The sequence below is a fragment of the Eleutherodactylus coqui genome, chromosome 9 (genome assembly GCF_035609145.1).
Source record: "Eleutherodactylus coqui strain aEleCoq1 chromosome 9, aEleCoq1.hap1, whole genome shotgun sequence".
NCBI lineage: Eukaryota > Metazoa > Chordata > Amphibia > Anura > Eleutherodactylidae > Eleutherodactylus > Eleutherodactylus coqui.
Window position 1 is genome coordinate 83,858,394 of NC_089845.1, and position 26,360 is coordinate 83,884,753.

Here is a 26,360-nt window from a genome sequence, read left to right on the forward strand (position 1 = left end):
CACAGGATAGAGGATAACTTGCTGATTGGTGAAGGTCTTGCAGGGTCCCAAGGGCCACCTAGACACGAGGCCCACACTGAGGAGCTGGCGGGGTACAGTTAGCACTTGTCACAATGGCTCTACCAGACTCCTCCCCGGAGGGAAGCACGCAACCTTGGCCCAAGTACAGCTAGGCTTCTTCCAGGCTATCTGTATACGTGTGGTAGACTTGAGATTTGTCACGCGTCACGCCACCGTTCCTTCTCACAGTAGCTTGTACCCGGCGGTTAAATGAAGAGAGTCCCCCTGGACAGGGAACACTCCGGAGGGGGATGGGGGTAGGAACACTCCACAGTCACTAACTTAGTACTTGTGATGAGAGCAGGGGGATTTGTACTGCAGCAGCCCCACAGTAAGCTACTGTTTCCAGGGACACTTAGCAGGTGCTACAGCCAATCAGGTAATGAGGGCGTGACTGCACCATCAAGCAGCCTACATCTTGTCACCACCCCTGCTTCCGGTGGTGACAAGATGCAATAATACCCTTCACGTGACTAGACAAATATTGATACTTTTCCAGATATATCCCAGCTACTTTCAGATATTAACCTCTCACATGCTGCAGCTGTGCAATACACATAGCAGCAGATAAAACACTTTGCACAGTGCATCCACTTTGAAAACATGATATGTATGACATTTATGGAGGGGCCAGAAATAGGTGTTTCGGGCCACTACAGTCTTACCACAGAGACCTCCATCGATCATGAGAATTAGAGCCCCTTTTCCCTTGTCCTCCTAACTGCAGGCTTACTGCGCCCCCGCATTGAGGAAGAGACTGAATGGATATCTGGTATCCGAAACGCATCAGCACTCCAATTACTTTCAACGGGACTGCCGAGGTAGCAGAGCTGTAAGTTTAGAATACAGTGTTTTTCAAAAACTCAGATTTGTTGCAGAAATGTTGCCCTCCATATGCAGGAGATTTTAAAAATCTTTTGGTCAATTCCCAATCAGTGTTATAAAGACCTGAAGAGAGGGTCTGACATTGATTTGCAGGAATGCTATGATCCAATAGGCAGTGCTGCAGAGGTATTGTTCCATCTTCCTTATTTGCATGTATTTCCCAGGGGAGCATGCATGACCTTCTAATTCTCCTTACTTATCTTCTAGGTGTCCAGAATAAAGAGGTTCTGCAAGCAGCATACGGGAATCTTATAGTTTAAAAGTTACATCCTTAGATGCTTCTTTATTACGTCCATTAAAACACAGCGACGTTTCTGCCGACTGCAGGCCTTTATCAAGCGACTGCAGGCCTTTATCAAGCTCAACCACAATTGTTATATCAATGTAATACATACCCATCACCGACCAATCAGTGCTTCTACACAGACCACACCCCCACATACCTGTGTATTGATAGGGTTTCCAAGAGCAGGCCTCAGGTGCAGGACATCAGCAACTACTCTACCGTCATGTAAAGAACGTCCCCTCCAGCATATAGTGAACCTAACCACTACAAGCATTATGGAGCCGGCTAGCGTGTCAAGATCCATCTGCGCTTGCGCGGGCTGACCCAGTAATCTCACGTGAACAGCGGCATTACTCTGTGTTGAAAGCAGACGTCACCATGGAGTCAGCCAGCGGCATATTAGCCTTTTACTCCCTACTTCTACACGAGCCAACCTAAACAATCAATCACCGTGAATCAGCCAACCCAAACAACCAATGACCGGGAATAAGTAAATCCAAACAACCAATCACGTTGCGAATGGTGTGCATTTGGGGAGTAATATAGATATATGCCAGCCGGCGTCCCGATCTCCCACTGCGCATGCGCGGGACCCAGCCAATTCTCTCGCGTGACAGGCAGCATCTGTCACAATCTATGGCTCCACTAGTACCTCCAACGCATGCGCTGTGTGTCTAATCTCCCCGGCAACCAACTAAGGGTCATAATATTAACAAACGCCCCCTACGTAAACCAACCGCTGTACCAGCCCTCCATACTTTTTCTACTGTAGTGGGTATACACTGAAATCTTTGTTGAATAGCACTACGGCTTATCAAAGAGCTAGACGGAGACACCACCCGGTCTAATTGGATCATTGCAAACGGCATGATGACATCATTTCCAGTGACATACAGCTTCAGTCATATTTAGCAGCTCAGACTTCTAAGCAAATATCAGTCACCAATCTGTAACAAAGGTCATTTTATCGTGACAATTAGATAACTACATAAACAATGAGCGCAAATGTTCACTAAATATAGAAGTACCATTAAGTCAAAATCATCAAAAATGCGAAAAGAAGGAATCTTCAACATTATTATTATTCAATGTATTCATTGTCCATGGTTCCTGACTAGAGATGAGCGAGCGCACTCGTCCGAGCTTGATACTCGTTCGAGTATTAGCGTGTTCGAGATGCTCGTTACTCGAGACGAGCACCACGCGGCACTCGACTCCATTACATTTCCTTCCCTGAGAAATTTGCGCCCTTTTCTGGCCAATAGAAACACAGGGAAGGCATTACAACTTCCACCTGTGACGTTCCAGCCCTATCCCACCCCCCTGCAGTGAGTGGCTGGGGAGATCAAGTGACCCCTGAGTATTTAAATCTGCCCCGCCCGTGGCTCGCCACAGGCACGCTAAGATAGATGAGGGACAGTGCTGCTGCTACTGTTGCTGGTTTAGGGAGAGAGTTAGCGTCTACAAGAACCCCAACGGTCCTTCTTAGGGCCACAGCTCACATAGTGCACTACTGTTGTGGGTGCTGGGAGCAGTTTGCCTTTTTTTTGGTATATCGGGCGTGCAGCCCCATTACAGCTATAGCGTTCTCAGGATGCAGTTTGTACTAAGTAGTATAGGGGAAGTATTGGTGAGGCAGGGACAGTGGTAGTGTGGAATCCTGTCTACCTGTGCATTTAACTCCGTGGTTTCTGGGAGTTGTAGTACCTCAGCATTGCACTGCAAGGCCTCAGTTCAGCCTTCAGTGTCATTTTTTTGCTGGGGGCAGTTAGTGTAATTTAAGCGCTCTCTGCATTCAAGTGCACATTTAAAAAGCACTAATATTTTTCTCTGTGTTAGGGCGAGCACCCACTGGCGTTTTTTTACCTGCGTTTTGCGTTTTTCCTGCACAGGCATAGAGATAACATGTGTTCCTGTCCACTGGCGTTTTTTTTGCATTGCGTTTGCGTTTTTAACATAGGAACTGTCAGTTGCATATGTGTCCTTATTTTTCTCCATGGAAATTAATGGCAAAGCCGCGAAAACGCCGCAAAAACGCGCGGAAAAAACGCGGGACACGCGGCGAAAACGCTGCGTTTTTTTCCCGCGGGAAACGCAAACGCCAGTGGGTGCTCGCCCTTAGGCCGCCTGCAGACGAGCGGGTCGGATCCGGCAGCGAGAATTCTCGCCGCGCGATCCGACCCGAGCGCCTGCAGGGACGAGCGCGTACTCACCCACACCTGGCGGCCCCGACTCTTTCATGTGCCGGCTGCCGCACAGCCGGCGCATGCGCAGACCGGAGCCGGCGGCCGGGTGAGTGCGTGCCCCGCAGAAAATTAGGACATGTCGCGGTTTGTTTGCCGCGCGAGATTTCGCACGGCCAAACCGCGGCCGTCTGCATAGGAGTGCGTATTTTAATGCACTCCTATGCAAACTTTCAGCGGCGGAAATCCCGCGGGATTTCCGCTCGTGTGCAGGCGGCCTTACCAGACAGCTGCTGGCGCAGTGTACGGTGCCAGACAGCCATAGAGGGAGAGTCCAATACACGCTCCCTTGCTTGCATTGAATTGGAAAAAACTAATTTTAAAAAAGGAATCCTTTTCTACGGCAGCTTGTAACCCAGTGCAGATTACTGCGTGGCCTGTGGGACTGGAGGTGAATCTCAACTGCATAGTGCACTGCTAGTCCTGCTTGCATCCTTCCTTATAATTTAGCTCAGGCTGGCAGCCACCAACTGCGCGGCAATAATTCACAAACATCTTTACACCGCTCTGTCTCTGCTCGATTCTTAATCCAGCATGCTGAGGGGTAGGGGTAGGGGCAGAGGACGTGGACGCGGTCGCGGTCGAGGACGCAGAGTCCCAAGTGAGGGTGTGGGCATAGGTTGAGTTCCTGGTCCAGGTGAATCGCAGCCGGCTGCTGCGGGAGTGGGAGAGAGGACAGTTTCTGGGGTCCCCAGCTGCATATCGCAATTTTTGGGTCCACGTCGTAGACCTTTATTAAAAAATTAGCAGTGTGAGCAGGTCCTGTTGTGGATGGCAGAAAGTGCATCCAGCAATCTATCGACCACCCAGTCTTCTACGCCGTTCACTGCTGCAACTCTAAATCCTCTGGCTGCTGCTCCTCCTTCCTCCCAGCCTCCTCACTCCATGAAAATGACATATTCTGAGGAGCAAGCAGACTCCCAGGAACTGTTCTCGGGCCCCTGCCGAGATCGGGCAGCAATGGATCCTCTCCCACCGGAGGAGTTTGTCGTGACCGATGCCCAACCTTTGGAAAGTTCCCGGGGTCCGGGGGATGAGGTTGGGGACTTCCGGCAACTGTCTCAAGAGCTTTCAGTGGGTGAGGAGGACAATGACGATGAGACACAGTTGTCTATCAGTGAAGTAGTAGTAAGGGCAGTAAGTCCGAGGGAGGAGCGCACAGAGGATTCGGAGGAAGAGCCGCTGGACGATGAGGTGACTGACCCCACCTGGTGTGATAAGCCAACTGAAGACCGGTCTTCAGAGGGGGAGGCAATTGCAGCCGCAGGACAGGTTGGAAGGGGCAGTGGGGTGGCCAGGGGTAGAGGCAGGGCATGAGCGAATAATCGAACAGCTGTTTCCCAAAGCACCCCATCGCGCCAAGCCACCGTGCAGAGGCCAAGGTGCTCAAAGGTGTGGCAGTTTTTCACGGAGACGCTGGCCGACCGACGAACAGTGCTGTGCAACCTTTGTTGCGCCGAGATCAGCCGGGGAGCCACCACCACCAGCATGCACAGGCATATGATGGCCAAGCACCCCACAAGGTGGGACGAAGGCCGTTCACCGCCTCCAGCTTGCACTACTTCCTCTCCCCCTGGGCCCCAACCTGCCACTGAGATCCAACCGCCCTCTCAGGACACAGGCACGACAGTCTCCTGGCCCGGACCCACACCCTCACCTCCGCTGTCCTCGGCCCCATCCAGCAATGTCTCTCAACGCAGCGTCCAGCTGTCGCTAAGAGAATCATTGGAGCGAAAGCGCAAATACGCCGCCACGCACCTGCACGCTCAAGCTTTAAATGTCCACATAGCCAAATTGATCAGCCTGGAGATGCTCCCCTACAGGCTGGTGGAAACTGAGGTGTTCAAAAATTAGATGGCGGCGGCAGCCCCACGCTACTCAGTCCCCAGTCGCAGCTATTTTTCATGGTGTGCCGTCCCAGCCCTGCACGACCACATCTCCCGCAACATCGTACGCGCCCTCACCAACTCGGTTACTGCCAAGGTCCACTTAACAACGGACACGTGGACAAGCACAGGCGGGCAGGGCCACTATATCTCCCTGACGGCACATTGGCTGAATTTAGTGGAGACTGGGACTGAGTCAGAGTCTGGGACCGCTCATGTACTATCCACCCCCAGAAATGCAGGCCCTAGATCGGTGCTGGTATCTGCGGTGGTGTATGCCACCTCCTCTAAACCTTCCTCCTCCTCCTCCAACGCAACCTCTACCTCGCAATCAAGACTTGTCAGCAGCAGCACATCACCAGCAGTCGGTGTCGCACGGCGTGGCAGCACAGCGGTGGGCAAGCGTCAGCAGGCCGTGCTGAAGCTGCTCAGCTTAGGAGAGAAGAGGCACACGGCCCACGAACTATTGCACGGTCTGACAGAGCAGACCGACCGCTGGCTTTCGCCACTGAGCCTCCAACCGGGCATGGTCGTGTGTGACAACGGCCGTAACCTGGTGGCGGCTCTGCAGCTCAGCAGCCTCACGCACGTGCCATGCCTGGCCCACGTCTTTAATTTGGTGGTTCAGCGGTTTCTGAAAGGCTACCCACACTTGTCAGACCTCCTCGGCAAGGTGCGCCGGGTCAGCGCACATTTCCGCAAGTCCAACACGGATGCTGCCACCCTGCGCACCCTGCAACATCGGTTTAATCTGCCAGTGCACCGACTGCTTTGCGACGTGCCCACGCGGTGGAACTCTACGCTCCACATGTTGGCCCGGCTGTTTAAGCAGCGTAGAGCTATAGTGGAATACCAACTCCAACATGGGCGGCCAAGTGGGAGTCAGCATCCTCAATTCTTTACAGAGGAGTGGGCCTAGGTGGCAGATATCTGCCAGGTCCTTGGAAACTTTGAGGAGTCCACCCTGATGGTGAGCGGCGATGCTGCAATCATTAGCGTCACCATTCCCCTGCTATGCCTCTTGAGAAGTTCCCTGCAAAGCATAAAGGCTGATGCTTTGCAGGCGGAAACGGAGGCGGGGGAAGACAGTATGTCGCTGGATAGTCAGAGCACCCTCATGTCTATATCTCAGCGCGTGGAGGAGGAGGGGGAGGAGCCTGGGGAGGAAGAGACAGCTGGGCCCACTGCAGAGGGTGCCCATGCAGCTTGCCTCTCATCCATTCAGCGTGTATGGCCTAAGGAGGAGGAGGAGGATACTCAAAGTGATCGTCCTAGTGAGGACAGCCATATGTTGCGTCCAGGTACCCTGGCACACATGGCTGATTTTATGTTAGCATGCCTTTCTCGTGACCCTCGTGTTAGACGCATTGTGGCCACTACGGATTACTGGGTGTACACACTGCTTGACCCACGGTATAAGGAGAACCTTTCCACTCTCATTCCCGATGAGGAAAGGGGTTTGAGAGTGATGCAATACCACAGGGCTCTGGTGGACAAACTGATGGTAAACTTCCCATCTGACAGCGCTAGTGGCAGAAGGCGCAGTTCCGAGGGCCACGTAGAAGGGGAGGCGCGGAGATCAGGCAGCATGTTCAGCGCAGGCAGGGGAACACTCTCCAAGGCCTTTGCCAGCTTTATGGCTCCCCAGCAAGACTGTCTCACACCTCCGCAGTCCAGGCAGAGTCGGAGGGAGCACTGTAAGAAGATGGTGAGGGAGTACGCAGCTGATCGTACCACCGTCCTCCGTGACGCCTCTGCTCCGTACAACTACTGGGTGTCAAAGCTGGACACGTGGCCTGAACTCGCGCTGTATGCCCTGGAGGTGTTGGCCTGCCCTGCAGCTAGCGTCTTGTCAGAGAGGGTGTTTAGTGCAGCTGGGGTAATCATCACGGACAAGCGTACGCGCCTGTCAACTGACAGCGCCGACAGGCTTACACTCATAAAGATGAACAAAGCCTGGATTTCCCCAGACTTCTCTTCTCCACCAGCGGACAGCAGCGCTACCTAAAGAACTTTGTCAATCTGTGTATGGTATTCGTCCTCCTCCTTCTGAAACCTCTCGTAATCACCGCAAATGGGCAATTTTTCTGTGGGCCAAAAGGCTCATATAACTTTTCTAAATAATATTTATCTGTTCAATTCTCATTAAAGCATTGAAACTTCCACCTGAACCTATTGTTTTTTAGACTGGGCTGCCTCCAGGCCTAGTTAAAAATTAAGCCACAGTACGCTAAGCGATTAATGGGTTTCACCTGCCCTCTGGGTTGGGCATGGGCAATTTTTCTGGGGTACATTTGTACTGTCGGTGCAACAATTTTTCGGGCCCTCACCTACAATGTAATCCAAGTAATTTTTATGGGCTTCACCTGCCCTCATGGTACACCACTGTGTCTGGGGTTGGCCTACACATTTGCTACAGAAATGTAACTCTGTTCTGCCTACCTATACTTCTGCCACAGTAATGCTACAGGGGTCTGACTATACTTCAGCAACAGAAATGTTACTTCGGTCTGCCGATACTTCTGCTCCTGAAATGTTACCTTGGTTGGTGTATACTGTTACTACTGTAATTTTACTAATACTGGGCTCTACCCATAATGCTTCAACGGAAATGTTACTGGGGCAGGTCCATAATGCTATAACAGATATGTAACTAATAGTGGGCTTTGCCCATACTGCTTCTACGCTACTGTTGCTGGGGCCTGACTATCCTCCTACTACTGAAATCTTACCAATACTACGCTCTCCCTACACTGCTGCCAGGGAAATGTGAATCTGCTGCTTTGTCTCTACTGCTTCTACGTTGCTGTTGCTGGGGCCTGACTATACTCCTACTACTGAAATCTTACCAATACTATGCTCTCCCTACACTGCTGCCAGGGAAATGTGAATCTGCTGGTTTGCCCATACTGCTTCTACATTACTGTTACTGGGGTCTGTCTATATTGATACTACTGAAATGTTACTGGGGTCTGTGTATACTGCTGCAAATGAAATGTTAGTGGGGTCTGTCCTCACTGCTGCAAATGAAATGTTACAGGGGTTTGTGCATACTGTTACCGCTGAAATTTTACTTATTCTCGGCTGTGCCTATACAGCTGCTACTGCAATGTTACAGGGTAGTGGAAACGGAGGCTTCCCAAAGACATGATGGTAGCGAGGCCACGCTACTAGGTTCCACAGGCGCGACAACTTTTCAGCGACGCGGTCACTGGGAAGGTGCATATAACCACGGACACGGGGACAGGACACGTACTGCCTCAAAAACTTTCCCGTCCTCCTCCTCCAACTATGAAAACATTCTTGGCCGAAGCCCACCTGCATTTAATCTGACGTTAGCTCTGCTGTCCAGGGCACTGCAATGGGATATATTTATGTACTGCCGGTGGCTTCCTGGGACCCACCCATGCTGTCGGTCCACACGGAGTTGTAACTGCATGTGTCTACTTATAAAGAACCCCAGTCTGACTGGGGCATGCAGCGTGGGCCGAAGCCAAACTGCAATAAATCTGACGTTACCTCAGCTGTGCTGGGCACTGCAATGGGATATATTTATGTACCGCAGGTGGGTTCCAGGGAGCCACCCATGCTGTCGCTCCACAGGGACTTCACATAGGGGATTTGTACCTGCCTGTGTCTATGTATTAAAAACCCCGGTCAGGTTGGGGCATGCAGTGTGGGCCGAAGCCCACCTGCATTTACTCTGACGTTACCTCAGCTGTGCTGGGCAATGCAATGGGATTTATTTATGTACCGCCGATGGCTTCCTGGGACCCACCCATGCTGTCGGTCCACACGGAGTTGTAACTGCATGTGTCTGCTTATAAAGAACCCCAATCTGACTGTGGCATGCAGTGTGGGCCGAAGCCCACCTGCATTAAATCTGACGTTACCTCAGCTGTGCTGGGCACTGCAATGGGATTTATTTATGTACCGCCGGTGGGGTCCAGGGAGCCACCTATGCTGTCAGTCCACACGGACTTCAGATTAGTGAGTTGTACCTGCCTGTGTCTATGTATTAAAAACTCCGGTCTGACTGGGGAATGCAGTGTGGGCCGAAGCCCACCTGCATTAAATCTGACGTTACCTCAGCTGTGCTGGGCACTGCAATGGGATTTATTTATGTACCGCCGGTGGGTTCCAGGGAGCCACCCATGCTGTCGGTCCACACGGACTTCACATTAGTGAGTTGTACCTGCCTGTGTCTATGTATTAAAAACCCCGGTCTGACCGGGGGATGCAGTGTGGGCCGAAGCCCACCTGCATTAAATCTGACGTTACCTCAGCTGTGATGGGCACTGCAATGGGATTTCATTATGTACCGCCGGTGGGTTCCAGGGAGCCACCCATGCTGTCGGTCCACACGGACTTCACATTAGTGAGTTGTACCTGCCTGTGTCTATGTATTAAAAACCCTGGTCTGACTGGGGAATGCAGTGTGGGCCGAAGCCCACCTGCATTAAATCTGACGTTACCTCAGCGGTGCTTGGCAATGCAATGGGATTTATTTATGTACCGCCGGTGGCTTCCTGGGGTCCTCCCATGCTGTCTGTCCACACGGACTTCACAATAGGGAGTTGTACCTCCCTGTGTCTACTTATAAAAAACCCCAGTCTGACTGGGGCATGCAGTGTGGGCCGAAGCCGACCTGCATTTAATCTGACGTTAGCTCTGCTGTCCAGGGCACTGCAATGGGATATATTTATGTACCGCCGGTGGGTTCCAGGGAGCCACCCATGCTGTGGGTGCACACAGAATTCCCATTGCGGAGTTGTACCTGCCTGTGACTATTTATAAAAAACTCCGGTCAGACTGGGGCATGCAGTGTGGGCCGAAGCCCACCTGTATTTAATCTGACGTTAGCTCTATTATCCGGGGCACTGCATTGGGACAAACTACAGGAGCAATACAGCGCTAATGAGACGTGCACAGCTACGCTAGCTTTGGAGTCTGCTGTAGGCCCGCGATTGCTGAGGGTTTCTGCAGAGGCCTATGTCCTGGGTGCAGTGTAAGTCCGCTTCCTGCCTAGGATTGCTGAAGCTGTGGCCCGAGGCCTATGTCGTGGGTGCGGTGCAAGTCTGCCATGTTTGGCTGCTCAGATCAATTTTTTGTTCATGTCTTGGGCTTCCTAGGACCCCCCTATGCTGTTGGTGCAAACTTAGTTCCCATTGCGGTGTTTGACCTGTCTGGCACAAAGACACTGACTGACTTGGGTAGAGGGCAGAGCGCTGACGGCTTTCCCCTTGCAGTGTGGATTGAGCTATGCGACACCTTGACAGAATGAATACTGTGTGGCACATGGATTCCCCATTGCTATGCCCACGTTTGCAGCTCCTGACGGAGGTGGCACAGGATTGGATGTCTCATTGCTTCTGTACAGCATTGTGGGCTATCGCCCCGCCCCTTTTAAAGAGGTTCGCCTGGCCCTGCCAACCCTCTGCAGTGTGTGCCTCCGGTTCCTCCTCATGGCTGACACACTTATAAATAGCCATGAGGGTGGTGTGGCTATGAGGTCAGCGTGTGGCATGAGGGCAGCTGAAGGCTGCGCACGGACACTTTGGTGTGCACTGTGGACACTGGGTCGTGCGGGGGGGCGGGGGGGGGGGGGTGTTGGGCAACATGTAACCCAGAAGAAGAGGCAGCGGTGTGTCCCGCAGGCAGTGATTGTGCTTAGTTGGAGGTAGTGTGGTGCTTAGCTAAGGTTTGCCTTGCTAATGCGGGTTTGTCAGAAGTAAAAATTGGTGGGGGGGGGGGGGGGGGCACTCTTGCCGCTATTGTGGCTGAATAGTGGGACCTGGGAACCTAAAAATGCAGCCCAGCATGTTGCCCCTCGCCTGCCCTATCCGTTTCTGTGTCGTTTCCAGCACTTTCTTGGGTTTTGCAGATTTTCACCAATGAAAACCTTAGAGAGCATGGGAGATATACAAAAATGCTCGAGTCGCCCATTGACTTCAATGGGGTTCGTTACTCGAAACGAACCCTCGAGCATCGCGGAAAGTTCGACTCAAGCAACGAGCACCCGAGCATTTTGGTGCTCGCTCATCTCTATTCCTGACGTGTCGCACCCCGAAGGTCAAACTCCCTTTATCCTATAAAAACATAAAACACATATCAAATTACGTACAGTATCATTAAAAGAATCCACGTCAACTCGCCCCATTGTTTTGCATCATCCTTCATAAATAAACTGCTTAGATGTCTGAGCTGATAAATATGACTGAAGCTTTATGTCACTGGGAATGTGGGAGTGATGTCATGCCCTTTGGAATGATCCTATATCTATATGGAACTATACCTTCTAGGTGTCTCTTCACACACCTTCCAGGTGTTCTCCTCAGGGTGCCTTCACACTTGTGAGAAGATCGCACGTTTTTTGAAGCGATGTGAGTGAAAACACAGAATTATAAAACCAATGATATTTAATAGTTACATTCCCATTTGCAATGCTTTCACTCACGCGATGTGGAGTTAGAAAGAAAAAACATCGTAGCATGCCCTATCCTTCTATGTTTTGCGTTTTTTTTAATCTCCCATGTTTCCCAGTGGAGTCTCCCTTTTTATCACATTGCAAAGCACGAACTTGCGATTTTCGTACAATACGATGCGTTTTTAACATTAGAAACTCATAATGTCCGTCGCGAGAAAAACGCAAGTGGCAGCAATGTTTTTGCAAGAATGATGCTCAGACATCTCATGAGCACAATCGCAATTTTGGGGCGATTCCTGGAGGTAAAATGGCGATCGCCAGTGTGAAGGAACCCTAAAAGAGAGAGGAGATCATTCCCAACCCACATTCTTATGTAAAAACACTGAATAATTAGTGTTTCAACTGCATGATGAGTGAACAAGCCGACGACGGTTTGTATGCCGGCTGAAGCTGAACGACGAACGAGAAGTGCATGATTATCATTTGTTGTTGAGTTGTTGGCTTATCGTTCCGTTTCGCTTGTTTGAACGCTTTTCTGAATGATTATCGTTCTGCGCAAACGCAGCATATTTATATGATAGTTTTTTACCTGTGTTACAGATATCAACAAACCCCATTTCTATCAATGCTTCCAGGGAGGGAATCTTGTGTTACAATTAATTTAGTATCTTTTTATAATATGACTTGTTACATAACCAGAAAGAGTAAGTCATCAGTAGGCTTACTAATTGTATGCTAGGAGACATGGTGTTGTATACAAATGTTTACTAGTGAATTATAGGCTTGAGATACATCCATTGTATTAATCTTAACACAATGCAGAGTTGACATGGGCATTGGAGCTTTCTCCTAATTCTCCGCTATTGATTCTTGTCTAGATTCCTTAGCACTAAAGCTTCCCAAACAGACAACGGCAGAAACACAAGGAGCAGTTGTCACTGCAGATTGTTATGGTTTTCAAATTGACTGGTAATGGCCATACAGATTAGCAGATATTAGTTGTCAATGGCTGCACATGACTAGGGTATACGGAGTTGTTGCCTACTGTGACATACCTCCCCTTTCCCTTTTCCCCCATACCTGAAAAAACAACGCAAAACCAAAAGTTGGATTAAATTATGGCCACAGCAGCCACATTTATTTAAACATAACATAAACATAAATAACCGTTTTAACCAAAGATAACCCTAGGAGGGATCCCATGGAGCCCTACCACCTGACTGTCGCCTCACCAGAAAAACGGAAAATAGTTGTGCCTGTCACCCGTCGCATTTCGGACTCGGGCAACACTATTTCCCTACCAACTGCCCCCGCCGCGAGTCGACAGACTCGGGGGCCCGCCACTCACTCGACTCAGGTTGCCTCATCCTGACCCCGAGGTTGGCTAGCCATAACCTGGCTAACCCCTCCCATAACCACTGCAAGGCACCGCCCTGCGACTCCCCGAAGCGACAGTCCTAACCAAACAATTCACAGAGAGGAAAGGGAAGCTATCCAGCTCCCTGCTACCCCCCCTACTACCCCTTTTAGCTGACTCCAAGGGACCCCTCCACCCCTCCTGCTGCCATGACGATACACCCCGCCTCCCTTTTTTACCCAAGGGCGGGCGGGTGGGACACTTCCACGGCTATGCTCCAACTGCTAATTTTCTTTGAAAACTGACTCCTCCCCCACCTTCCTTGCCACTCTTTTTACTCCCCCACTAACCCCCCCTTTCTCTACCCAGAGTTCTCTTCTTCTCTTAACCCTTTCACTCCCCGTTAACCCTGTCATGTCTGCCTCCCGCCTACAACTTTGTTTTCCGGCTCCAGCGAATCTTGACTAGGGTATACAGAGTCGTTGCCTACTGTGACATACCTCCCCTTTCCCTTTTCCCCCATACCTTAAAAAACAACGCAACACCAAAAGTTGGATTAAATTATGGCCACAGCAGCCACATTTATTTAAACATAACATAAACATAAATAACCGTTTTAACCAAAGATAACCCTGGGAGGGATCCCATGGAGCCCTACCACCTGACTGTCGCCTCACCAGAAGAACGGAAAACAGTTGTGCCTGTCACCCGTCGCATTTCGGCTTCGGGCAACACTATTTCCCTACCAACTGCCCCCGCCGCGAGTCGACCGAACTCGGGGGCCCGCCACTCACTCATCTCAGGTCGCCTCATCCTGACTCCGAGGTCGGCTAGCCATAACCTGGCTAACCCCTCCCATAACCACTGCAAGGCACTGCCCTGCGACTCCCTGAGGCGACAGTCCTAACCAAACAATTCACGGAGAGGAAAGGGAAGCTATCCAGCTCCCTGCTACCCCCCCTACTACCCCGTTTAGCTGACTCCAAGGGACCCCTCCACAGCCAGCACGGCTTGACCCCCTCAAGCCTGCGCAGCCCACCACACCCACAACGCTCGCTCAATCCCTTCTTGAATCCCTTCCATCCATAAATCTATTCCTATTTCATTAAGATGGACCCCATCCGACCTCCAATAATTTCCTGTGCCCGCCTCCAAATCAACATGCCGCACGGCCAAACCCCCACGCTGTCCTACAAAACGAGAAACCTCCCTGTTCAACTTGATCCTTGCCTTATTCAGCCCTTTAAATAATCTCACACCTCTCCACACTTTCCTAGGGACTATCTCCGACCACACAATCTTTAATTCCGGGTATGACAACATTAACCTAAGGATGTCATATCGGATATCCCTCGACAAATCTCTAATCGGCCTCTGCCCCAAGTCGGTATCCCCAGCATGCAAGACAAGTATGTCTGGCACTCTGTCCAATTCTATCCCTTTCTCAACTTCCTCTATCACCCTACCCCAAAGCATACCCCTAATCCCAATCCATCTAACTAATGCCTCACTTCTGGCAAACCTCAACTGTCTCCCACTAGGCCTAACCCTTGCCCGCTCAGCCTCCCAAAAAACAAAAGAATGGCCTAAAATCCACACTAAAGCTTGACGACAACCTGAAAGAAAAACAGACAAAATAAATGGACAGTAGTTTTGTTTTTTTTAAATCTATATAAAATATATGTATATATGAATATATACAACCATACACATACACCGATCCACCAGATATATACATGTATATACCTATATACGTTAACCTACATGCATGTGTCTATAACAGTTGTGGCCGCACATACGACCTAAAACGTGCTGAACCCCAACGCCCTATCCTTCTCACCGCCTCTTCATCCATACCCTGAACCGTGGCCTCTGTCGCCGCCCCCACCCTAAAGGAATGGGACCCGAACTGCGAGCTATCAAAACCCGCTGCCTCCAGCGTTCTCTTAAAAACCGCCGTAAACTGGAAACGCGACAAAAATTGCCCGTCACTATGTCGCAACAATGGGCCTCTCACCTCCCCTGAAACTTGAGTATAGTTTCTAAAAGATCTAACTGGGCACATGACGGCCCCGGAGACCTTTCCCAAACGAACCAATCGACCCCTCCCCTCCTGATCCGCCTTCGACCGCCGCACAAAAATTTCTAGTCTCTCCTCCACCAACCTCACGTCCTCCATCTGCAATCCTCCCCCCACTCACCTGCTAGGTGGGACCAATTCTCCCAGCCTAAATGCCCCAAAAAATGCCAGAGAAAAAGACGCTTTAAACACTAAACATTCAAAATTATCCCTGCAAACCATATCTATGGCCCCCCCCAGTCTTTCTAAGATACCAAAAGACACTGGTCTTCTCGTATCCGCCCGCCCCTTACCTCTCCTAAAACCCTTTAATGCCTGCTTTACGAGAAAATTTTTGGTCACGTCAGCTACCCCTTTTAATTTACACCGAAACGCTACCCCGGCCATGAACCTATTGACCCGGCCAACTGACCAACCTTCCCTGGAACTCCTTCCTAACCAACTTAACAAAACCCCTACCCTATCATCCGTCGAGCTAGCCCCCTCACACTGGTCCACTCAATCCTCCCACTCCTTCCACGCAGCGCCCTACGCCGCTCTCGTCCCCCGAGCCAGTGACTGTGCAATCAGTTCCCCCACTGCTCGCTTACCACGCTCCAGAGCTGTTGAGGGCACTTCCTCCCAGTCTCCTCCGCTCCTGGCGCCAGTACCCGGAACCGCTCCCACTGAAAGCGAGAGAGAGCATCCGCAATTGAATTATGGACTCCTGGTACGTGTATGGCTATTAGCCAGATGTTCAGGGCCAACGCTTCAAGTACCAAATGCCGCAACAAATTCACAACTGGGGGAGACGAGGCCGTCATGTTATTGATGACCTGCACCACCCCCAAATTGTCGCGTTTTCGCCGCGTGTCCCGCGTTTTTTCCCCGCGGGAAACGCAAACGCCAGTGGGTGCTCGCCCTAACATGTGTTCCTGTCCACTGGCGTTTTTTTTGCGTTGCGTTTGCGTTTTTAACATAGGAGCTGTCAGTTGCATATGTGTCCTTATTTTTCTCCATGGAAATTAATGGAAAAGCCGCGAAAACGCCGCGAAAACGCCGCGAAAAACGCCGCGGAAAACGGGCGGAAAAAACGCGGGGAACGCGGCGAAAACGCTGCGTTTTTTCCCCGCGGAAAACGCAAACGCCAGTGGGTGCTCGCCCTTAGTCTGGCCGCTGTGTGTCTTCCTGCTCCTCACACTTCCACGGCTATGCTCCAACTGCTAATTTCCTTTGAAAACTGACTCCTCCCCCCCACTTTCCTTGCCGCTCTTTTTACTCCCCCACTAACACCCCCTTTCTCTACCCAGAGTTCTCTTCTTCTCTTAACCCTTTCACTCCCCGTTAACCCTGTCATGTCTGCCTCCCGCCTACAACTTTGTTTTCCGGCTCCGGCGAATCTATTTTGTGGGTAAAACCATTATATTTTCCAAACTAATTACTAATGGCGATTTACAGTAAAACTGAATGTGATTTTCATCTGCATTGTGCCTATGTCTTAGCTACAGATGTGTCTCTACTCATAGAGGACAATGGGCTCTATATTGAGGTTATACCAGAATCACAAGTTATCTCCAGTCCACAGGATAGAGGATAACTTGCTGATTAGTGAAGGTCTTGCAGGGTCCCAAGGGCCACCTAGACACGAGGCCCACACTGAGGAGCTGGCAAGGTACAGTTAGCACTTGTCACAATGGCTCTACCAGACTCCTCCCTGGAGGGAAGCACGCAACCTTGGCCCAAGTACAGCTAGGCTTCTTCCAGGCTATCTGTATACGTGTGGTAGACTTGATGTTTGTCACGCGTGACACCACCGTTCCTTCTCAGTAGCTTGTACCCGGCGGTTAAATGAAGAGAGTCCACACACACAGTTGAAACTTGATAACTCGGTCACTGGGAATAGACAATGACCGGTGAACTTAAAGCTCTGCAAAGTACAACTTTACACGCCAGTGCAGGAAAGACAGAGTATGTGAGTTCAGGGAGGAGACATAGGATGATGGTGGTCCTACAGGCCACATTATCTGTAAGATACCACTCCTAGGCAGGGAACACTCCGGAGGGGGACGGGGGTAGGAACACTCCACAGTCACTAACTTAGTACTTGTGATGAGAGCAGGGGGATTTGTAGTGCGGCAGCCCCACAGTAAGCTACTGTTTCCAGGGACACTGAGCAGGTGCTACAGACAATCAGGTAATGGGGGCGTGACTGCAGCATCAAGCAGCCTACATCTTGTCACTACCCCTGCTTCTGGTGGTGACAACATACAATAATACCCTTCACGTGACTTGACAAATAATGATACTTTTCCAGATATATCCCAGCTACTTTCAGATATTAACCTCTCACATGCTGCAGCTGTGCAATACACATAGCAGCAGACAAGACACTTTGCACAGTGCATCCATTTTGAAAACATGACATGTATGACATTTATGGAGGGTCCAGAAATAGGTGTTTCGGGCCACTACAGTCCCACCAAAGAGACCTCCATCGATCATGAGAATTGGAGCCCCTTTTCCCTTGTCCTCCTAACTGCAGGCTTACTGCGCCCCCGCATTGAGGAAGAGACTGAATGGAGATCTGGTCTCCCAAGCGCATAAGCACTCCAATTACTTTCAACGGGACTGCCGAGGTAGCAGAGCTGCAAGTTTAGAATACAGTGTTTTTCAAAAACTCAGATTTGTTGCAGAAATGTTGCCCTCCATATGCAGGAGATTTTAAAAATCTTTTGGTGAATTTCCAATCATTGTTATAAAGACCTGTATAGAGGGTCTAACATTGATTTGCAGGAATGCTGTGATCCAATAGGCAGCGCTGCAGAGGTATTGTTCCATCTTCCTTATTTGCATGTATTTCCCAGGGGAGCATGCATGGCCTACTAATTCTCCTTACTTATCTTCTAGGTGTCCAGAATAAAGAGGTTCTGCAAGCAGCATACGGGATTCTTATAGTTTAAAAATTACATCCTTAGATGCTTCTTTATTGCGTCCATTAAAACACAGCGACGTTTCCGCCAACTGCAGGCCTTTATCAAGCTCAACCACAATTGTTATATCAATATAATAAATACTAGAGATGAGTAAGCACCAAAATGCTCGGGTGCTCGTTACTCGGGACGAAATTTTCGCGATGCTCAAGGGTTCGTTTCGAGTAACGAACCCCATTGAAGTCAATGGGCGACCCGAGCATTTTTGTATATCGCCGATGCTCGCTAAGGTTTTCATTTGTGAAAATCGGGGCAATTCAAGAAAGTGATGGGAACGACACAGCAACGGATAGGGAAGGCGAGGGGCTACATGTTGGGCTGCATCTCAAGTTCCCAGGTCCCACTATTAAGCCACAATAGTGGCAAGAGTGAGACCCCCCCCCCCCCGCACTGTCAGCATAAAGATCGTTCTCCTCTGCCACAGCAGTAACAGCTGTGGCAGAGAAGAACGATGTTTGCCCATTGAATTCAATGGATCCGGCAATACAGCAGGTTCCACTGAAAGCAATGGGCTGCCGGCGTGCGCGGGATGAGTTGTCGGGAAGGGCTTAAATATAGAAGCCCTTCCCTGCAATTCATCCAGAAGTGTAAAAATAAAAAAAATATACCATATATACCGGCGTTTAAGGCGACGGGGCGTATAAGACGACTGACCCAACTGTCACCTTATACGCCGGGAATACAGCGGAGCAAAAAATAAAAATCATTACTCACTTCCCCCGGCGTTCTGCGGCACTGCTGCAGGATGTCGCTCCCTCCTGGTCCCCGGCAGAGTATTGCTTTCTGGACGCAGGGCTTGAAATCCCCGCCTCCAGAAAACACACGTGCCTTCAGCCAATCACAGCCAATGACAATGATGTCATTGAATGGCTGTGATTGGCTGACGGCGTGTGTTAGCTAATCACAGTAGCTTTCTGGAGGCGGGGATTTCAAGCCCTGCATCCAGAAAGCAATGCTCTGCCAGGGACCAGGAGGGAGCGACAGCCTGCAGCAGCGCCGCAGAACGCCGGGGGAGGTGAGTAATGAATTTTTTTTTGACACTTTCTTTTTTTTTGTATTACCGGCGTATAAGACGACCCCCGACTTCAGAGCAGATTTTTCGGGGTTCAAAAGTAGTCTTATACGCCAGTATTTACGGTATATACTTACCTTGTCCCGGCAGACGGAGTTCAGCCGCGGCGGCCGACAGTGGGTGTGAAGGGGGTGTGAGTCAGACCTGCCCCCTGATTGGCTCAGCGCTGAGTCTGACTCACACCCCCTTCACACCCACTGCCGGCCGCCGCGGCTGAACTCCGTCTGCCGGGACAAGGTAAGTAATAGTACATATATATATATATATATATATATATATATATATTTTTTTTTTTTAATTTTAACACATTTCTGGATGAATTGCAGGGAAGGGCTTATATATTTAAGCCCTTCCCGACAATTCATCCCGCGATCGCCGGCAGCCCATTGCTTTCAGTGGAACCTGCTGTATTGCTGGCTCCATTGAATTCAATGGGCAAACATCGTTCTTCTCTGCCACAGTTGTTACAGCTGTGGCAGAGAAGAATGATTTGTCTTCTATATGTTCTCAATGGGGTCGGCGCTGCTGCCGCCGGCCCCATTGAGCGCATATAGAGAAGAGAACAGATTTCTATGGCCTAAGAAGGACCGTTGGTGTTCTTGAAGCCTAAAATCACTCCTAACGCTCTCCCTATAGCAGCTCCGGCATCAGCAGCACTTACCCTGAACTATGTCAGAATGCATCTGTGGCGAGCCGCGGGCGGGGCCGATTTATATACTCGGGTGACACCTGATCTCGCCAGCCACTCACTGCAGGGGGGTGGTAAAGGGCTTGAACGTCGCAGGGGAAGTTGTAATGCCTTCCCTGTCTTTCTATTGGCCAGAAAAGCGCGCTAACGTCTCAGAGATAAAAAGTGAAAGTAACCCGAACATCGCATGGTACTCGTTTCGAGTAACGAGCATCTCGAACACCCTAATACTCGAACGAGTATCAAGCTCGGACGAGTACGCTCGCTCATCTCTAATAAATACCCATCACCGACCAATCAGTGCTTCTACACAGACCACACTCCCACATACCTGTGTATTGATAGGATTTCCAGGAGCAGGCCTCAGGTGCAGGACATCAGCAACTACTCTACTATCATGTAAAGAACGTCCCCTCCAGCATATAGTGAAATTAACCACTACAAGCATCATGCAGCCGGCTAGCGTGTCAAGATCCCTCTGCGCATGCGCGGGTCTGACCCAGTAATCTCACGTGAACAGCGGCATCACTCTGTGTTGAAAGCAGACGTTACCATGGAGTCAGCTGGCGGCATATTAGCCTTTTACTCCCTACTTCTACACGAGCCAACCTAAACAACCAATCACCGTCAATCAGCCAACCCAAACAACCAATCAACGGGAATGAGTAAATCCAAACAACCAATCACGTTGCGAATGGTGTGTATTTGGGGAGTAATATAGATATATGCCAGCCGGCGTCCCGATCTCCCACTGCGCATGCGCGGGACCCAGCCAATTCTCTCGCATGACAGGCAGCATTTGTCACAATCTATGGCTCCACTGGTACCTCCAACGCATGCGCTGTGTGTCTAATCTCCCCAGCAACCAACTCAGGGTCATAATACTAACAAATGCCCCCTACGTAAACCAACCGCTGTACCAGCCCTCCATACTTTTACTACTTTAGTGGGAAAATGTTTTAACATTGACATTATCTACCATTACCAGGTGGGTACACACGGAGATCTTTGTTGAATAGCACTATGGCTTAACAAAGAGCTAGACGGAGACACCACCCGGTCTAATTGGATCATTGCAAAGGGCATGATGATATAATTTCCAGTGACATACAGCTTCAGGGTGCGTTCACATGAGCGCATAAACGGCGCATTTTTGCAACCAAACGTATATACGTGACCATCTGAGGCAATGGTTTCGAATGTATTCGTTTACATGGGCGATTTTACGGCGCCTAAAAACGGCAACTCGAAAAAAAACCGGAACATATGCGACCGAAATACGCGCCAACGCATATTCGATGGCCGAAAAGATAGTTTGCAAAGTAGGAACAAACGAAAATACACTTTCTAGCTCTGGTCGTGATCGGCGAAAAACGTTCTCTCCGGCGATTATACGTTGCGTTCGTGCGAACGTAAATACGCCTGCGCTCATGTGAACGCACCCTCAGTCATATTTAGCAGCTCAGACTTCTAAGCAAATATCAGCCACCAATCTGTAACAAAGTTCATTTTATTGGGATAATTAGATAACTACATAGACAATGAGCGCAAATGTTCACTAAATATAGAAGTACCATGAAGTCAAAATCATCAAAAATGCGAAAAAAAGGAATCTTCAACATTATTCAATGTATTCATGGTCCCTGACGTGTCGCACCCCGGAGGTCAAACTTCCTTTATCCTATAAAAACATAAAAGAGGTAAAAACACATATCAAATTACGTACAGTATCATTAAAAGAATCCACGTCAACTCGCCCCATTGTTTTGCATCCTTATCATCCTCCATAAATAAACTGCTTAGATGTCTGAGCTGATAAATATGACTGAAGCTATATGTCACTGGGAATGTGGGAGTGATGTCATGCCCTTTGGAATGATCCTATATCTATATGGAACTATATCTTCTAGGTGTTCTCCACTTGTGAGAAGATCGCACGTTTTTTAAAACGATGTGAGTGAAAACGCAGAATTATAAAACCAATGATATTTAATAGTTACATTCCCATTTGCAATGCTTTCACTCACGCGATGTGGAGTTAGAAAAAAACCAAAACATCGCAGCATGCCCTATCTTTCTGTCTTTTGTGTTTTTTTTTTATCTCCCATGTTTCCCAATGGAGTCTCCTTTTTATCACATTGCAAAGCGCGAACTTGCGATTTTCGTACGATACGATGCTTTTTAACATTAGAAACTCATAATGTCCGTCGCGAGAAAAACGCAAGTGGCAGCAATGTTTTTGCAAGAAAAGTTCAGACATCTCATGAGCACAATCGCAATTTTGGGGCGATTTCCTGGAGGTAAAATGGCGATCGCCAGTGTGAAGGAACCCTAAAAGAGAGAGGAGATCCTTCCCAACCCACATTCTTATGTAAAAACACTGAATAATTAGTGTTTCAACTGCATGATGAGTGAACGAGCCGACGCCGGCTTGTATGCCGGCTGAAGCTGAACGACGAACGAGAAGTGCATGATTATCATTTGTTGTTGAGTTGTTGGCTTATCGTTCCATTTCGCATGTTTGAACGCTTTTCTGAATGATTATCGTTCTGCGCAAACGCAGCATATTTATATGATAGTTTTTTACCTGTGTTACAGATATCAACAAACCCCATTTCTATCAATGCTTCCAGGGAGGGAATCTTGTGTTACAATTAATTTAGTATCTTTTTACAATATGACTTGTTACATAACCAGAAAGAGTAAGTCATCAGTAGGCTTACTAATTGTATGCTAGGAGACATGGTGTTGTATACAAATGTTTACTAGTGAATTATAGGCTTGAGATACATCTGTTGTATTAATCTTAACACAATGCAGAGTTAACCTCAATTACGTGGGCCAGTGCTTACCAGTGAGATGGGCATTGGATTGTTCTCCTAATTCTCCGCTATTGATTCTTGTCTAGCTTCCTTAGCACTAAAGCTTCCCAAACAGACAACGGTAGAAACACAAGGAGCAGTTGTGACTACAGATTGTTATGGTTTTCAAATTGACTGGTTATGGCCATACAGATTAGCAGTTATTGGTTGTCAATGGCTGCACAATTTTGTGGGTAAAACCATTATATTTTCCAAACTAATTACTAATGGCGATTTGCAGTAAAACTGAATGTGATTTTCATCTGCATTGTGCCTATGTCTTACAGATGTGTCTCTACTCATAGAGGACAATGGGCTCTATATTGAGGTTATACCAGAATCACAAGTTATCCCCAGTCCACAGGATAGAGGATAACTTGCTGATTGGTGAAGGTCTTGCAGGGTCCCAAGGGCCACCTAGACACGAGGCCCACACTGAGGAGCTGGCGGGGTACAGTTAACACTTGTCACAGTGGCTCTAACAGACTCCTCCACGGAGGGAAGCACGCAACCTTGGCCCAAGTACAGCTAGGCTTCTTCCAGGCTATCTGTATACGTGTGGTAGACTTGAGATTTGTCACGCGTGACACCACTGTTCCTTCTCACAGTAGCTTGTACCCGGCGGTTAAATGAAGAGAGTCCACACACACAGTTGAAACTTGATAACTCGGTCACTGGGAACAGGTAATGACCGGTGAACTTAAAGCTCTGCAAAGTACAGCTTTACACGCCAGTGCAGGAAAGACAGAATATGTGAGTTCATGTGAGTTCAGGGAGGAGACATAGGATGATGGCGGTCCTACAGGCCACATAATCTGTAAGGTACCGCTCCTGGGCAGGGAACACTCCGGAGGGGGACGGAGGTAGGAACACTCCACAGACACTCACTTAGTACTTGTGATGAGAGCAGGGGGATTTGTAGTGCGGCAACCCCACAGTAAGCTACTGCTTCCAGGGACACTGAGCAGGTGCTACAGACAATCAGGTAATGGGGGCGTGACTGCACCATCAAGCAGCCTACATCTTGTCACCACCCCTGCTTCCGGTGGTGACAAGATGCAATAATACCCTTCACGTGACTAGACAAATATTGATACTTTTCCAGATATATCCCAGCTACTTTCAGATATTAACCTCTCACATGCTGCAGTTATGCAATACACATAACAGCAGACAAGACAATTTGCACAGTGCATCCACTTTGAAAACATGATATGTATGACATTTATGGAGGGGCCAGAAATAGGTGTTTCGGGCCACTACAATCTCACCACAGAGACCTCCATCGATCATGAGAATTGGAGCTCCTTTTCCCTTGTCCTCCTAACTGCAGGCTTACTGCGCCCCCATGTTGAGGAAGAGACTGAATGGAGATCTGGTATCCTAAGCGCATCAGTGCTCCAATTACTTTCAACGGGACTGCCGAGGTAGCAGAGCTGCAAGTTTAGAATACAGTGTTTTTCAAAAACTCAGATTTGTTGCAGAAATGTTGCCCTTCATATGCAGGAAATTTTAAAAATCTTTCCCACATGCCTTATACTTTAAATGCTGCGGAATTTATGCAGCAAAATCCACTGTGGATATTCTGTAGCATTAATCCTATGTGAAACTGCCCTTAGTGGTAGGAAATCCATTTATACTTCTATGAAGGTAATTTTGTCTGCAAGATCATCCTTATGTATGTGAAATGAAGCAAACCATTGAAGCTCTTCTTCCCTTGGTACGCCAGTTCTGCTTTGCTTGAAAGATATTGCAGCTTCTCCGAGAGCAAAAGCTGCAAGCTAAGCAAAATACATGTAGAAACCTTAGTGAAGTGTAATCTATTTGCTTACTTTTTATATGCGGTATAGGCAGCTTTGATGTATGGCAGCTATTAGACTTAACAGGACCAATATAAGAAGGCTTGCCATACAGAACAAGGTTTAATGCATATTGCAGATTCAGTTCTGTTCTATTAACCAAAGGGTGGTTTCACATACAGCGGTTTTGTGGGGTAAAAAAAAGTTTTTTTCATGCATTTTTTTTTCAGCCAAAGAGAAAAAAAGGTTTATCTAAGAGGAATGGGATACATAAGGGAAGGATTTATTCTTCTTTACGCTGGATCCACTTCTAGATTTGTTCAAAACAATGCATCAAAATCTGTCCCTCCAAACTGTGGCATATCTAATAAAAAAAAAAGTAGTGTTCGAAACTACCCATAAAGGAACAAAAATTTTGGGGCTTGCTTGGGCAATCAGAATCATAAGAGAATACAGAATGATAAGTCCGTTGTGTTCATGAGAGGAGTGGTCCCCCCACCAAGCTGTGATTGAGAGTCTGTTATGTTAAGGTGACAAGATTTTCCAAGGGACAGAGGGGTGTGGTCAGGGGCGGGGCTTATCACAAGGTATGACTTTAACTCCATCCTTATAAAAAGGACAGCACCATTTCAAAAAAGACAGGGGGTCACCCTGTGGTTTCATCCTAGCTTCAGCACTGGATGGGCTATTGATATACGCTTGTAGCAGAGTATAGGCCTGCTCTCTAATGCTGGTTAGGATTGTATGTTGCCTCACAGTACACTGAGGTATATTTAAATGGCAAATATATATCATAAAAAAGATCAGTCCTACCTTCAATAAAAAAATTGGATGTTTTCCCTTGTGATGCAGTGCATTAAGCGTCGTAGCATATACGATTGCGAACATGGGGAGCTAGCATATCTTGTCACCACCAGGAAGCTAGGAGTTTGACAGGGCAGGGATGCAGGAACGCCACTATCACACCCCTAACTCCTGATTGGTGACTTCTGTAAGGTCCTTGAAGATCCTATAGCTGCAGCCTCTGTAGTGCTTGTTGCCTTATGTGGAGGGTTAGGGTAAGAGGTTAGTTTTCCAGTTAGGCTTACATCATTAAATGTAAGCCTAATAGGAAAACTAACCCCTAACCCTAACCCTCTACGGCAGGCAACAAGCACTACAGAGGCTGCAGCTGTCCCTGGGCTCCCTAGGTGCTTGTGCGGCCATTGATTACCACCCACTGTGACGGCTGTGAGCTCCGTCCCCGGCCGCAATAGGCCTGGTGAGTAACACGGGGTCCTGTGTCCACGTGTGTGAGCCGCCGCTTCTGCCTCACCCGGCACTCGCACTGTTGCCACAGTCCTCCATAGGTCTGAGGACACGACCTGCAGTATAGAAGAGGCCGGCCTGCCATGACATAACGTAACCTTACGTCCTGTGGCGTTAAAGGACTCACTATGATTCAGAACACAAAATGTTACGTTTTCTCTATACTATAATATGACTATACCGTAACATCCTGTACTATGTTATTACTAAGGTGTATAATATCACACTTAGCACTTCTCTCAGAATGTTTGCTAACATTGTTTATTTAGCTCCTATAATAAACATGTTTATCAACTTTTCTTTATCTTTCTACTTATAACTTAGATGTCCCGTTTCCAGGATGGGTAAAGACAACTGCCCGACCAACCAGAAGAAGAGCTAGAAGCGGTGACAGATAGAGACCAAAGATACACTGTCACGTACGCAGGGCGAGGGCGAG